Source organism: Macaca mulatta, chromosome 18 (genome assembly GCF_049350105.2).
Source record: "Macaca mulatta isolate MMU2019108-1 chromosome 18, T2T-MMU8v2.0, whole genome shotgun sequence".
Lineage (NCBI taxonomy): Eukaryota > Metazoa > Chordata > Mammalia > Primates > Cercopithecidae > Macaca > Macaca mulatta.
The window spans coordinates 49,687,533-49,701,392 of NC_133423.1; the positions used below are offsets into that span (position 1 = coordinate 49,687,533).

The window sequence follows — 13,860 nt, forward strand, 5'->3', positions numbered from 1 at the left end:
GAAATGTGATAAATATCACCATAGAAGAAGGTACAAGAAACATTAGAGAAAATGGCATCACAATGAAACTAATGTTTCATATCTGTCTTGATACTATAATTATTGATAAAGCTGACAAGAAAGGAAAAACATGTCTAGCTAAGGGAAGTGCAGATACAGAAACAATGAAGGGAAAACTAGCAAAGTATATTTAAATAAAAAAAATTGCATAGTTTGATGTAGTTTGAGCCAAGAGTAAAGAGGCAAAGTGGGAGATGGTCCTGAAAAGGGCAATGAGTGGGAATCATAGAAGCTGTGTGAAAAAGTTTGTATTCTGCGTCCAAATGCCAGTTCAGAAAATTTGCACAATTTTTGCATAAAATAGAAAAAAAAGAGCGAAACTTTAGGTCATATTAGTTCTTCCCTCCTCATTTTATGTTTAGATTTGAACATGACCTTTTTAAAATGAAATGATGGTAGTAATAGATTGAGTCCTTCCTTTTTTTTTTCTTTCATCTCTCCATCCTTCTCTTCTTTCCTTTTTTTCTTTGTTCTTTCATTGAGTATCAACGGATAGATTGTATTGAACAGTCTCGACTCTGAGACATAACTGAAATATATTTTGCTGTTTTAAGTTCCGTGAACTGGCATGCAAAAGTAGAAAATGTAATATTGCCGAACAACAACATCTCTATCCTTTACCAAGAAAGTATCAGTTGTGCCTTTTTGTTTTCAGTCTTTTCCAGTTTACAGCTATCCCATATCTGGTAAATATTTAACAAAGTCTAGTTGCTACTGTTTGTCACTGTCTGCTTCAGAGTCCCATATTCAAGAGCTTGGGCTGAACTTTCAGAGAACTAGAATGAGACTCATGCCAAGGAAATGGAACACTAATTCACTTTCCTCTCACTCTCTCTCTTCCTGTTCCATCAACTTTCTCTCACTGCAGAAACTGCAGGTATATATGTGTGTAGTCTATGGAGGGAGACATGAGGATTGTTATGTTCTACTCAGATAGGAAGCTATGCATCTAGGTCATTGTGACTTTTCTGCTGGCTCTGGAGGGTGTGACTATCCTACCAACTGGTCTTTGGCAGTGACAGCGGTCCAAGCTGTGATATATTAGCTTGTCCTTCAGTGCCTAGGTGACCCAAATGATCTGTGACATTGGAGAAACCACAGGACAATTCCACATTCTTCCTTTCCTGATTCAGTGATCTCTGTGCATACCCCAGGCATCAATTCTTGGCCCTATGAAGCAGTCTCTGGGTGGACGGTCATAAACTGCACTTTCTTTCCAAACCCAGCCTAGGCTACCAAAAAACCTAGGAATCTCAACCATGACTGTCTTGGATCTGTAGAAACCCATATTGGAGTTCTTCCAACTCACTGTGACACTCTGCCCTTTTCCTAAGGTTCACTCATTCTCCCATTGTCCAGTGGCTCTAGGCATGGTGGTATATCTTGCAATTCAGAAAACATTCAATATCCAGTTAGGAAGTAAGACATCTTTCTTATAAATATAATCACATTCTACAGGGAATCATAGATAGAGTGGCCCTCTGAGTCCCATGAGATGGAGAGAGGAAGTGATAGTATGCTGCTCACCAATTTCTGGTGTGCAAAAAAAAAAAAAAAAAAAAAAAAAATTGTTTTTGCTTTTAGCCTATTTTAAAACATCTATGTTTCAAACAATACATAACCAATTCTTGAAATTTGGTACAAAATATGAAGATCTAGTAAAGGGTATCAGGCTCCCATTGAACCTGGCCATTTAAAATTTATCTTGTTTTCAACTGTGGGATCTTTTCACAGTAATATCTACATAGTAGTTGGCAACCCCAGATGACGAGAAAGGAGTCCCAGGCAATGGCTTACATAATTGTATATTATTTGCTGAAAAAAAACCCTTGATAACTATATTAGGACCCATTCAGTTGTTACAGAACACCAATGTAGTAGTTTAAAAAAAATAAAGTCACAAAAATGAATGTATTAGCTCCTATAACCGGGAAATCCAATTCAGTTGGCTTCAGGTATAAGTAGACTCAGAGCCCCTAATGATGTTATCAGAATATATCTTTCTCTTTCTTCTTCTTACCTTTCTATTGATGTTTTTCTTAGGTAGAAACACTTCAGAATCTTAGCTTCTACTATCAAAGGACATGATGATTTCCCAAGAATGCTAGCAAAATTCCCACAGAGGGATCATATCAGCCTGTTTAGGTTAGATGCTAATCACAGAACCAGTATTTGGATAGAGAGATGTAGTTCTCTGAATAGCCTGGCCTGGGTTACTTGCCTACCCCTGAAGCCAGAAATAGGGTCAACTCCATAAAAACCATTGAGCTGAGAAATAGAAGTGTATTGATCCAAAGGGAAGCTGGGATATCATTTCAAACATGTGGGAGAAGGCCTTCGGGGCAGGCAATGATAAAAATCTATCATTGAAATGTATGTAGAATCCAGCCCAACCTACTCCAAATTATAAAATATACCTTATCCATGAAAAACAGAAATCTGGTCATGGTCGTATATCCTGCAATTCATAAAACATCTAGTATCCAGCTAGGAAATGGGATAACTTTCCTAAAACATAAATTTGGGAATTTCTGTTATAAGCAACAGGAAATCATTGAATAATATTAGAGGAACAATAAAAACAGATATAAGTTTAAATCTCTATTTTCTTTTACAATTTCATTCCTTCATTTCTATTTGTCCTGTGATTAAAGTGGGCTCTGGAAACTGTCATAGAAACTAATTTCACCTTGGTAACTAATTAGGCTAACCTCCACTGAACTCTCCACCATCATAGTTACGCAAAGAGCTTCTGAAGAGTTATCGCTTCACCTGTGCCCAGGATGAGGTATCCATGGAAACCTTGAACATCTGCTGACTGGTGGTTGGTTGGCTCAGGCACCCAGAGGGTAATTTATTTCTTGGCTACCTTGAGACCAGCACTTGGGCCTGCCATCCTGACTTAGATGATTTTGTTAAGCATAACTCCTCATCAAAATCTATCTTGCATTGATCCCAGTATCATTCTGACAAAATTATTCAGAAAGATAACTAGATCAGTGAGGGTGAGGAGCAGAAATCTATAATGATAAATCAAAGATATTAAAAAATCCCTGCATCTTATTTTTATTCTCATGAGGCTATATATATGCTATATACTATATTATGCATATATTACTACATATATACATGTATATACATATATATTGTGTTAGTTTGTTTTCACACTACTGATGAAGACATACCTGAAACTGGGGGAAAAAAAAGTTTAATTGGACTTACAGTTCCATATGGCTGGGGACGCTTCAAAAGTCATGGTGAGAGGTAAAAGGCACTTCTTACATGGTGGTGGCAAGAGAAAATGAGAAAGAAGCAAAAGTGGAAACCCCTGATAAATCTATCACATCTTATGAGACTTATTTGCTATCATGAGAATAGCATGGGAAAGACTGGCCTTCATGATTCAATTACCCCTCCTTGGGTTCCTCCCAAAACATGTGGGAATTCTGGCAAATACAATTCAAGTTGAGATTTGGGTGGGGTCAGAGCCAAACCACATCATTCCACCCTTGGCCCCTCCAAATCTCATGTCCTCGCATTTCAAAACCAATCATGCCTTCCTAACAGTTCTCCAAAGTCTTAACTCATTTCAGCATTACCTCAAAAGTCCACAATCCAAAGTCTCATCTGAGACAAGGCAAGTGCCTTCCACCTAATAGCCTGTAAAATCAAAAGCAAGCTAGTTACATCTTAGATACAATGGGGGTACAGGTATTGGTAAATACAGCCATTCCAAGTGGGAGGAATTGGCCAAAACAAAGTGGTTATGGGAACCATGCAAGTCCAAAGTCCAGCGAGGGAGTCAAATTTTAAAGCTCCAAAATGATCTCCTTTGACTCCAGGTCTCACATCCACGTCATGCTGATGCAAGAGGTGGGTTCCCATGGTCTTGGGCAGCTCTGTCCCTGTGGCTTTTCAGGTTACAGCCTCCCTCCCAGCTTATTTCATGGGCTGGTGTTGAGTGTCTCTGACTTTGCCTGGCACTCGGTGCAAGATGTCAGTGGATCTACCATTCTGGGGTCTGGAGGACCATGGCTCTCTTCTTACAGCTCCACTAGGCAGTGCCCCAATAGGGACTCTGTGTGGGGGCTCCAACCCCACACTTCTCTTCCACATTGCCCTAGCAGAGGTTCTCCATAAGGGACCCACCCTGTGACAAACAACTTTTGCCTGGGCATCCAGGCATTTCCATACATCTTCTGAAATCTAGACAGAGGCTCCCAAACCTAAATTATTGACTTCTGTGTACCTACAGGCACAACATCACATGGAACCTGCAAAAGCCTGGTGCTTCCATCATCTGAAGCCACAGGTCAAGCTCTAAGTTGGCCCTTGCAGCCATGACTGGGGCAGCTGGGATACAGGGTACCAAGTCCCTCATATGCACACAACACAGTGACTTTGGACCTGCCCAGGAAACCACTTTTTCCTCCTGGGCCTCCAGGCCTGTGATAGGAGGGGCTGCCCTGAAGGTCTCTGACATGGCCTGGAGACATTTTCCCCATGGTCTTGGGGATTAACATTAGGCTCCTTCCTACTTATGCAAATTTCCATAGCTGACTTGAATTTCTCCCCAGAAACTGGGGTTTTCTTTCTGTCACATAGTCAGGCTGTGGATTTTCCAAACTTTTATGCTCTGCTTTCCTTATAAAACTGAATGCCTTTAACAGCACCCAAGACACCTCTTGAATGCTTTGCTGCTTGGAAATTTCTTCTGCCAGATACCCTAAATCATCTTTCTCAAGTTCAAAGTTCCATAAATCTCTAAGGCAGGGGCAAAATGCCTCCAGTCTTTTTGCTGAAACATAGGAAGAGTCACCTTTACTCCAGTTCCCAACAAGTTCTTTATCTCCATCTGAAACTACCTCAGCCTGGATTCTATTGGTCTATCACTATCAGCATTTTGGACAAAGCCATTCAACAAATCTCTAGTGAGTTCCAAACTTTCCCACATTTTCCTGTCTTCTTCTGAGCCCTTCAAACTATTCCAACCTCTGCCTGTTACCCAGTGCCAAAGTCGCTTCCATATTTTTGGAGATCTTTTCAGCAACACACCACTCTACTGGTACCCCTTTACTGTATTAGTTTTCATGCTGCTGATAAAGACATACCTGAAACTGGGAACAAAAGGAGGTTTAATTGGGCTTACAGTTCCACATAGCTGAGGAGGCTTCAGAATCATGGCAGGAGGTGAAAGACACTTCTTACATGGTGGTAGCAAGAGAAAATGAGGAAGAAGCAAAAATGGAAACCCCTGATAAGCCCATCAGATCTCATGAAACTTATTCACTATCACAAGAATAGCACGGGAAAGATCAGCTCTCATGATTCAATTACCTAAAACTGGGTTACTTCCAAAACACATCAGAATTCTGGGAGATACAATTCAAGTTGCGATTTGGGTGGGGTTTCAGCCAAAACATATTATGTATTATATGTGTCTACATAAAAATATGAAAGTAAACATTTATGCCTCTATGATATAAACATACATATTAGAATAGTCTTTCCTGTTAGTCTAAGGCTAGAAGTCACTGATGTTGACACACTTTGTTCTTTCAGCCTCTCTGGTCTCCCTGGGGCTTGTGTTTTGCTTTTGGCCTCTCAGTATGTGAGGGCTGACCTTAGCAGAAAGTTGGCTGTCTTAAATACAGCAGGTCATCTATCAATTCTTCCCTAGGCTGTCAGAGTTTCTTTTAATCTCACTTGTAATTTTCCAGGGAGGTTTACAAAAGCCACAAATAGAATTTTAATGTTGTAAAATACCTGTGGAGACAGTAAATATTTCCTCTTTCATGAGGACAGGCTGTATGTCAACAAGTCTCAGAGAAGAAAATGACATGTTCCAAGTTAAAGTGTATTGTTCTTAAATTGTCCATGAATTGAGTCATTTGCATTATTGTTCTGACATTATTCTCTCTACATATAGTTAAAGCTTAGGCATTGGCATACACTTCTTGTTATTGGATGCATGATTCTTAAAAGATTTTTTTCTTACACAACTAAATATTAATTGCTTCTATAATTGCAAAATATTCACCTTACCAATTTGCAAATGTATTTATTACGCCTTCCAAGCATCAGCTACAGAAACTAATGGCAAAATTAATGGATATTCCAAGCCCCATTGAGAAGAAAATATAGCCTCAGAGAAGCTTAGTGATGAAGGATACACTGAGTGCCTAAATATGAAGGCTTCAATAAGCCACAGTGACTTTTCAAGATAGCTTAGATAAATGGACTCTCAAATGTGTCAAATCAGCTGGCAAGTAAACACTACAAACTAAATAAGGCTGCATCACAAATTAGATTTTAAAGTAAACTTTTGTTTTAATTATTTATGCTAATTCTTCATAGCTTTCTCAGAGATGGCACATGCTTAGTGAAATAAGGTTAGCTGATGAGAGGATAACATTAGTGATGTGATGCTGTGACTTTATTTGTGAATCCAATTTATTCAGAAAATATTTATTAAAACTCCGCTATAGTTAAATTCTGAGGATAAAAAGTGAACTTGATAGTTTCTTCCTCAAGAACTGCTATTTATGGAGGAAAGAGGACATCTAATCTATAAGATACATGGAAAGATGTATAATTAAGGGATAAAGATAATGGCTCACTTCGAAGACAGTGGAGGTTAAACCTTCAAGAGATGGGGTATGTTCCTGGAAAATGCATCTAGGTAGAGGTAATGATACATTCTAAAACGTGCAAGTACTTTTAAGTAGCTAGGGTGTAGCATATGGAAGGTGGGAAGTGGTTAGCATCTGGGTGAATGTTCCTCATCCTTCAACAATTCAGTGTCACTCATCTTAGACCCAGAAAAGCAGATATACCATCACGTGCTGCAAAACAACATTTCGGTCAATGATGGACTGCATCTACAATGGTGGTCCCATAAGATTATAGTGAAGCCGAAAAATTCCTATCACTTAGTAATGTCTTGATGATTCTGACCCTGTGTAGGTCTAGGCTGATGTGTGTGTTTGTGTCTCACTTTTAAAAAGAAAAGTTTAAAAATCAAAAATAAAATAATCTTTAAAATAGAAAAAACTTAAAATAGAAGAAAATAAAATGTTTTGTACAACTATACAATGTGTTTGTGTTTTAACCTAAGTTTTATTACCAGAGTCAAAAAGTTATAAAAAATAAAAAGTTTATAAAGCAACAAAGCTACAGTCAGCTAAGATTAATTTAATATTAAAGAAAGAAAAATATGCTTTTATTGAATTAGTGTAGCCTAAGTGTACAGTGTTTAGAAAGTTCACAGTAATGTACAGAGATGTCCTAGGCCTTCACATTGACTCATTACTCATTCATGGTAAGCATCCCATACAGGTGTACCTTTTTTTTTTGAGATGGAGTCTCGCGCTGTCACCCAGGCTGGAGTGCAGTGACGTGATCTTGGCTCACTGCAAGCTCCGCTTCCTGGGTTCACGCTATTCTCCTGCCCCAGCCTCCCGAGTAGCTGGAACTACAGGTGCCTGCCACCACGCCCAGCTAATTTTTTGTATTTTTAGTATAGACGGGTTTCACTGTGTTAGCCAGGATGGTCTTGATCTCCTGATCTCATGATCCCCCCACCTCAGCCTCCCAAAATGCTGGGATTACAGGCGTGGGCCACCGCACCTGGCCAGTGTACCATTTTTAATCTTTTATATTGATTTTTTACTGTACCTTCTTTTGTTTAAAAACTTACGATTGTGCTACAATTGCACACAGTATTCAGCATAGCAATATGATGTACAGGTTTGCAGCCTAGAAAAATAGGTTATATCATGTAGCTTAGGTATATAGTAGGTTGTACCATCTAAGTTTGTGTCTGTGATGTTTGCACAATGATGAAATTGCCTTATGGCACATCTCTCATGAATGTATCCCCATCATTAAGTGACGCATGGCAGCATTATGAAACTCATCTTGCTAATGTTCACCTGAATGATTAGAGTTTAGAAAATATTTATGGAGGGTCTACTAGTTACATATACACTGCATTGGTTGATTTGAGATCAACAAAAACATTGCTAATCCAATGTTCCTAAGAGGCTGCAAGCTAGGGAAAATGCATTTGGAATAGGTCATTGAAGGAAGCTATTTCCTAGAAAGCAGAAAATTCTAATATGACAAATAAATTTCAGTGCAGTGGTTCAACTAAAAACTAATTTTAAAAAGTTGAGAGTGAATTCAGGTCACTTTGATAGTCACATATTATGAGAGGGGGACAAACTAAGACTTGAAATTCTACTCTTATCCAATCAGAGGGAGTATCAACCATAGTTTTAAAAACCTTTAATATCTGGTGTGGTCAAGCAGTTATGCATCCTTTTTGTTAGAAATGTAATGATCTTGCAACCAAAATTTCATCGTTGTTGTTGATATTTATTTGTTCTGTGGATACTTATTTTTGGTTGCTATAAGAACAAAGAAAGATAGAACCATATACTCATTTTTCTTCTCTCTGCGTCATTTTTGTTTAAGATTCTGCAGGTTAAAGTCTGTCTTCTGAAAATAAGACAAAACAGTCTTTTGAATACAGTTCAGTGGTAAAACAATTAATAGAAGACATGATCTATATTTTCCATATTAGAAGAGTTATTGTACAGAAGGAAATGGGAGGGGTTTATTCTGGATCTGTTTATACACGCCAGGCATAAGTCTAAAAGATATAAAATTAACAGATAATTATTTTCCTCTTAATATTATTAACTTCTTCCCAGTGAGACCTATACAAATGGCCTGGAGTTCTCTCACATGTGAATAAACTTATTTCTGGCAGTGTCTCTAATGACAATGATTCCATGATTTTTTGGCTTACATCTCTACCAGGCAGCCTCTAATCCCTGCCTCCTCCATCTCAATGCATGGTTTGCACTTAAACAAATTACAGTTGGTCAAAGGAACTGGTACTTTTGCTGAATTAGGTGTCACTGAGAAAAATTAATTGCTGATTTCAAGAGCAAATTCATAGCTCAGCAGGGAGGTGCATTCCTGTAATCCCAGCTTCTGGGGAAGCTAAGGCAGGAGAATCGCTTGAACCTGGGAGGCAGAGGTTGTACTGAGCCAAGATTGTGCCACTGCACTCCAGCCTGGACAATAGAGCTAGACTCTGTCTCAATGATAATAATAATAATAATTTTTAAAAAATAACTGCAAATTCAGGTCGCTTTGATACTCACATATTATGAGAGGGGGATGAACTAAGAATTGAAATTACTAAAGAAAGAGTTGTGTTAATTGGAAGAAGAGAAGGATTTTATAAACAATGAGTTCATTAATATTTAATATTAGGAAATAGAGGTCAGGTTTTCAAGTCAGTTTGATGATTTTTCCACTTGCAAAAGACATAGAGATAAAAGGAACACTGCTCTAATGTCCATGAAAGTTACCTTTAGTAAAGAATAAGCATTTTTTTCATGTGTCTGTTGGCTGTATGAATGTCTTCTTTTGAGAAATGTCTGTTCATATCCTTTGCCCACTTTTTGATGGGGTTGTTTGTTTTTTTCTTGTAAATTTGTTTGAGTTCTTTGTAGGTTCTGGATATTAGCCCTTTGTCAGATGAGTAGATTGCAAAAATTTTCTCCCATTCTGTAGGTTGCCTGTTCACTCTGATGGTAGTTTCTTTTGCTGTGCAGAAGCTCTTTAGTTTAATGAGATCCCATTTGTCAATTTTGGCTTTTGCTGCCGTTGCTTTTGGTGTTTTAGACATGAAGTCTTTGCCCATGCCTATGTCCTGAATGGTACTACCTAGGTTTTCCTCTAGGATTTTTATGGTATTAGGTCTAACATTTAAGTCTCTAATCCATCTTGAATTAATTTTCGTATAAGGAGTAAGGAAAGGATCCAGTTTCAGCTTTCTACTTATGGCTAGCCAATTTTCCCAGCACCATTTATTAAATAGGGAATCCTTTCCCCATTTCTTGTTTTTCTGAGGTTTGTCAAAGATCAGATGGCTGTAGATGTGTGGTATTATTTCTGAGGACTCTGTTCTGTTCCATTGGTCTATATCTCCGTTTTGGTACCAGTACCATGCTGTTTTGGTTACTGTAGCCTTGTAGTATAGTTTGAAGTCAGGTAGCGTGATGCCTCCAGCTTTGTTCTTTTGACTTAGGATTGCCTTGGAGATGTGGGCTCTTTTTTGGTTCCATATGAACTTTAAAGCAGTTTTTTCCAACAGACACATGAAAAAATGCTCATCATCACTGGCCATCAGAGAAATGCAAATCAAAACCACAATGAGATACCATCTCACACCAGTTAGAATGGCGATCATTAAAAAGTCAGGAAACAACAGGTGCTGGAGAGGATGTGGAGAAATAGGAACACTTTTACACTGTTGGTGGGATTGTAAACTAGTTCAACCATTATGGAAAACAGTATGGCGATTCCTCAAGGATCTAGAACTAGATGTACCATATGACCCAGCCATCCCATTACTGGGGATATACCCAAAGGATTATAAATTATGCTGCTATAAAGACACATGCACATGTATGTTTATTGCGGCACTATTCACAATAGCAAAGACTTGGAATCAACCCAAATGTCCATCAGTGACAGATTGGATTAAGAAAATGTGGCACATATACACCATGGAATACTATGCAGCCATCAAAAAGGATGAGTTTGTGTCCTTTGTAGGGACATGGATGCAGCTGGAAACCATCATTCTTAGCAAACTATCACAAGAACAGAAAACCAAACACTGCACGTTCTCACTCATAGGTGGGAACTGAACAATGAGATCACTTGGACTCAGGAAGGGGAACATCACACACCGGGGCCTATCATGGGGAGGGGGCAGGGGGGAGGGATTGCATTGGGAGTTATACCTGATGTAAATGACGAGTTGATGGGTGCAGCACACCAACATGGCACAAGTATACATATGTAACAAACCTGCACGTTATGCACATGTACCCTACAACTTAAAGTATAATAATAATAAATAAATTTAAAAAAAAAGAATAAGAAAAAATTATTACTTGTAATAATAGACAAGTGATAAGAAGCAAATGCTTATGGATTTCTTTATTTAAAAAAGAAAAATTATACCTAGTCTCAGAGATCAACAAACACTTCTTGAAGTGGAGACTGAGAGTTACTTTAGAAAACCTGTAAGGATTAGCAGGATATTGACTAGTGAAGATGTAAAAAAAGACAAGTCCAAGGAGAAAAGCTAAAGTGATAAAACAGGATAATGAAGGAAAACAAGGAATTTACAGGACTATGCGGAAGAAAAGTGTGGGAAAACAACTAGGAAACTGAAACAATATCTATGTCTCTCAACAGATTGAAGAGAAAAGTGACTCTAGCCTGCATTGATTAACATAACTGTGATTGCTTTTGCAAACGAAGACTTGTGATTTTAGCAAAATGCTTTTAGGTCTGATTCAGTAAAGTATGCCCAAAGGAAGAGTCTACTACTATGAGGACAGATATGGCAATAAAGTCAACTATATTAGAATATCTAATCATAGGAGTCCCAACCTCACCCTCTCATGGTGGTCATAAAAACAAGAATCAAATTCATCACTCATATCAGGATGCATGATGCATGCAGGGAGACAAGCCATGCGTTAAATGAAGAAACAAGCAAAAAGTCCCTATATCATTACATTTAGTATACAATAAGCAAATGGCCTTCTGTTTATTAAATCAATCATGTCTCTTAACCCACTTTAAGATGAGGACATTGAGTATTAGAGTTTATATGTAATTCAATTAAGGTCACTCAACTAGTAAGTGGCAGAAATGGGACTAGAACCCAGGCCGTTTGATTTCAGCAACCATCCTCTTAAATAGGATGCTTTTTTCCATTGTATCTCAGTGAGACTTACTGTTTTGACTAACACAAACTATGTTCTCAGCTGCTTCTGTAGAGGATAAAGCACAGATAATGTCAGTGAGCTGACAAGCCATTGCAGTGATAGTGTTGTTTGCCAGGTGCTCTGACATGACCAGAATCTGGAAGAGAAAACAGGTGTCACTGACTTAGAAATGCAGTCTCAGGCTGCTGCTTCTTAACAAACTTGTCAAGATTACCTTCCTTACGCCAGCATGCTGTGTGTCCAGCCATTGAGGCAGGTCATTTTGTTCACCCGAAGAATGATCAAGCAACTAGGCTTGGGAAGCAACAAATGAAAGGAGTTTCTAAGGCCACAGAGGGGTTTCTTGCAACAGTTAAAAGCTGTCATCTGTGCAGTCACTTGGATCTACATATAATATTCCAAAAATCCAGGGGATGGAGACTTGCAGACATATAGTCTATTATCAAGACAGAGAATGTACATTTTAAAAGTATAGGCCAGGTGCAGTGGCTCATGCCTATAATCCTAGCACTTTGGGAGGCCGAGGCCGGCAGATCACCTGAGGTCGGGAGTTCAAGACCAGCCTGACCAACATGGAGAAACCCCGTCTCTACTAAAAATACAAAATGTGCCATGCATGGTGGCACATGAATGTAATCCCAGCTACTAAGGAGTCTGAGGTGAGAGAATTGTTGGAGCCCAGGAGGCGGAGGTTGCAGTGAGCAGAGATCATGCCATTTCACTCCAGCCTTGGCAACTAAGAGCAAAACTTGGTCTCGAAAAAAAAAATTATATATATACACACACATATATATACTATATATAGTATATATACACATGTATACTATATATAGTTATATACATGTTATATATACATATGCTATATATACTATATATACATGTTATATATAACATATCTAGTATATATGTTATATACTAGTATATATGTTATATATACTAAATATGTAATATAGTATATATACTATATTATATAACATATATACTGTTATATATAATATGTAGTGTATATGTATTCTATATAACATATGTATATATGTATATATACTATATATGTGCATGTATATATACACATACATAGTATATATGCATATACATGTTATATATAGTATGTATATATGGTATATAACACACATATACAAGTGTTATATATACATATATAATATGTATATATTTATATATAAGGTATATAACACATATATACATGTTATATATACATATGATATACTATATACATGATATATACATACAGTATATATACTCTATACATGTTATATTTACATATATAGTATATACATATATACATACGTATATATAGCATCTATACTATATATGCATGTTATATATACATATATAGTATATATACATATATACATATGTTATACATATACATATATCATATATAGTATATATACATACCTATATGTGTATATACACATGTACATATGTTATATATACATATATAGTATATACACATATACATATGTTATATATACATATATAGTATATAGAGATATGTATACGTTATATATACCATATATAGTATACATATTCATGTTATATATATACATATATGTGTGTATATATGTATATATATTTTGATTTAACAAAGTGAAAGCCCCAGCTCTAGCAGTCTAAGGTTTTCAGCTGCTTTCTGACAAAAACTCTAAAAACTGGCAGCAGCCTGTAATCCTTGTCTCCCACATCTCAATGCAAGCCTGATTGCCCCAGGAATTCTCTTTCCTAAACCTTTTCTTTCGTTTTACTCTATATTAAAATGCTCTTGTCTTATGCACCATCTCTTTAACCGCATTATCTTTGTGTAGAGACAGGGTAATAAAAAGAGTCCTGGGTTTTAATGCCAATTCCAATATTGAAGAACTATATTATCTTGGAAATTTAGGTATTCCCAAACTGTTTTCATTTTTTCAGTTCATAGAAGATGGAATTTGAAGTACCTGATGACCAGGAACAA

General features: G+C 37.3%; 1 protein-coding gene and 1 long non-coding RNA gene across 2 annotated transcripts in view; one reads left to right on the plus strand and one right to left on the minus strand.

Annotated features, from left to right (window-relative positions):
- RIT2 (Ras like without CAAX 2) overlaps positions 1–13,860 on the plus strand; it is a 384,044-nt gene that overhangs the window by 354,010 nt on the left and 16,174 nt on the right.
- The window catches only part of LOC106994481 (uncharacterized), a 200,562-nt gene that overhangs the window by 6,657 nt on the left and 180,045 nt on the right, over positions 1–13,860 (minus strand). The gene's annotated exons all lie outside the window — the stretch shown is intronic.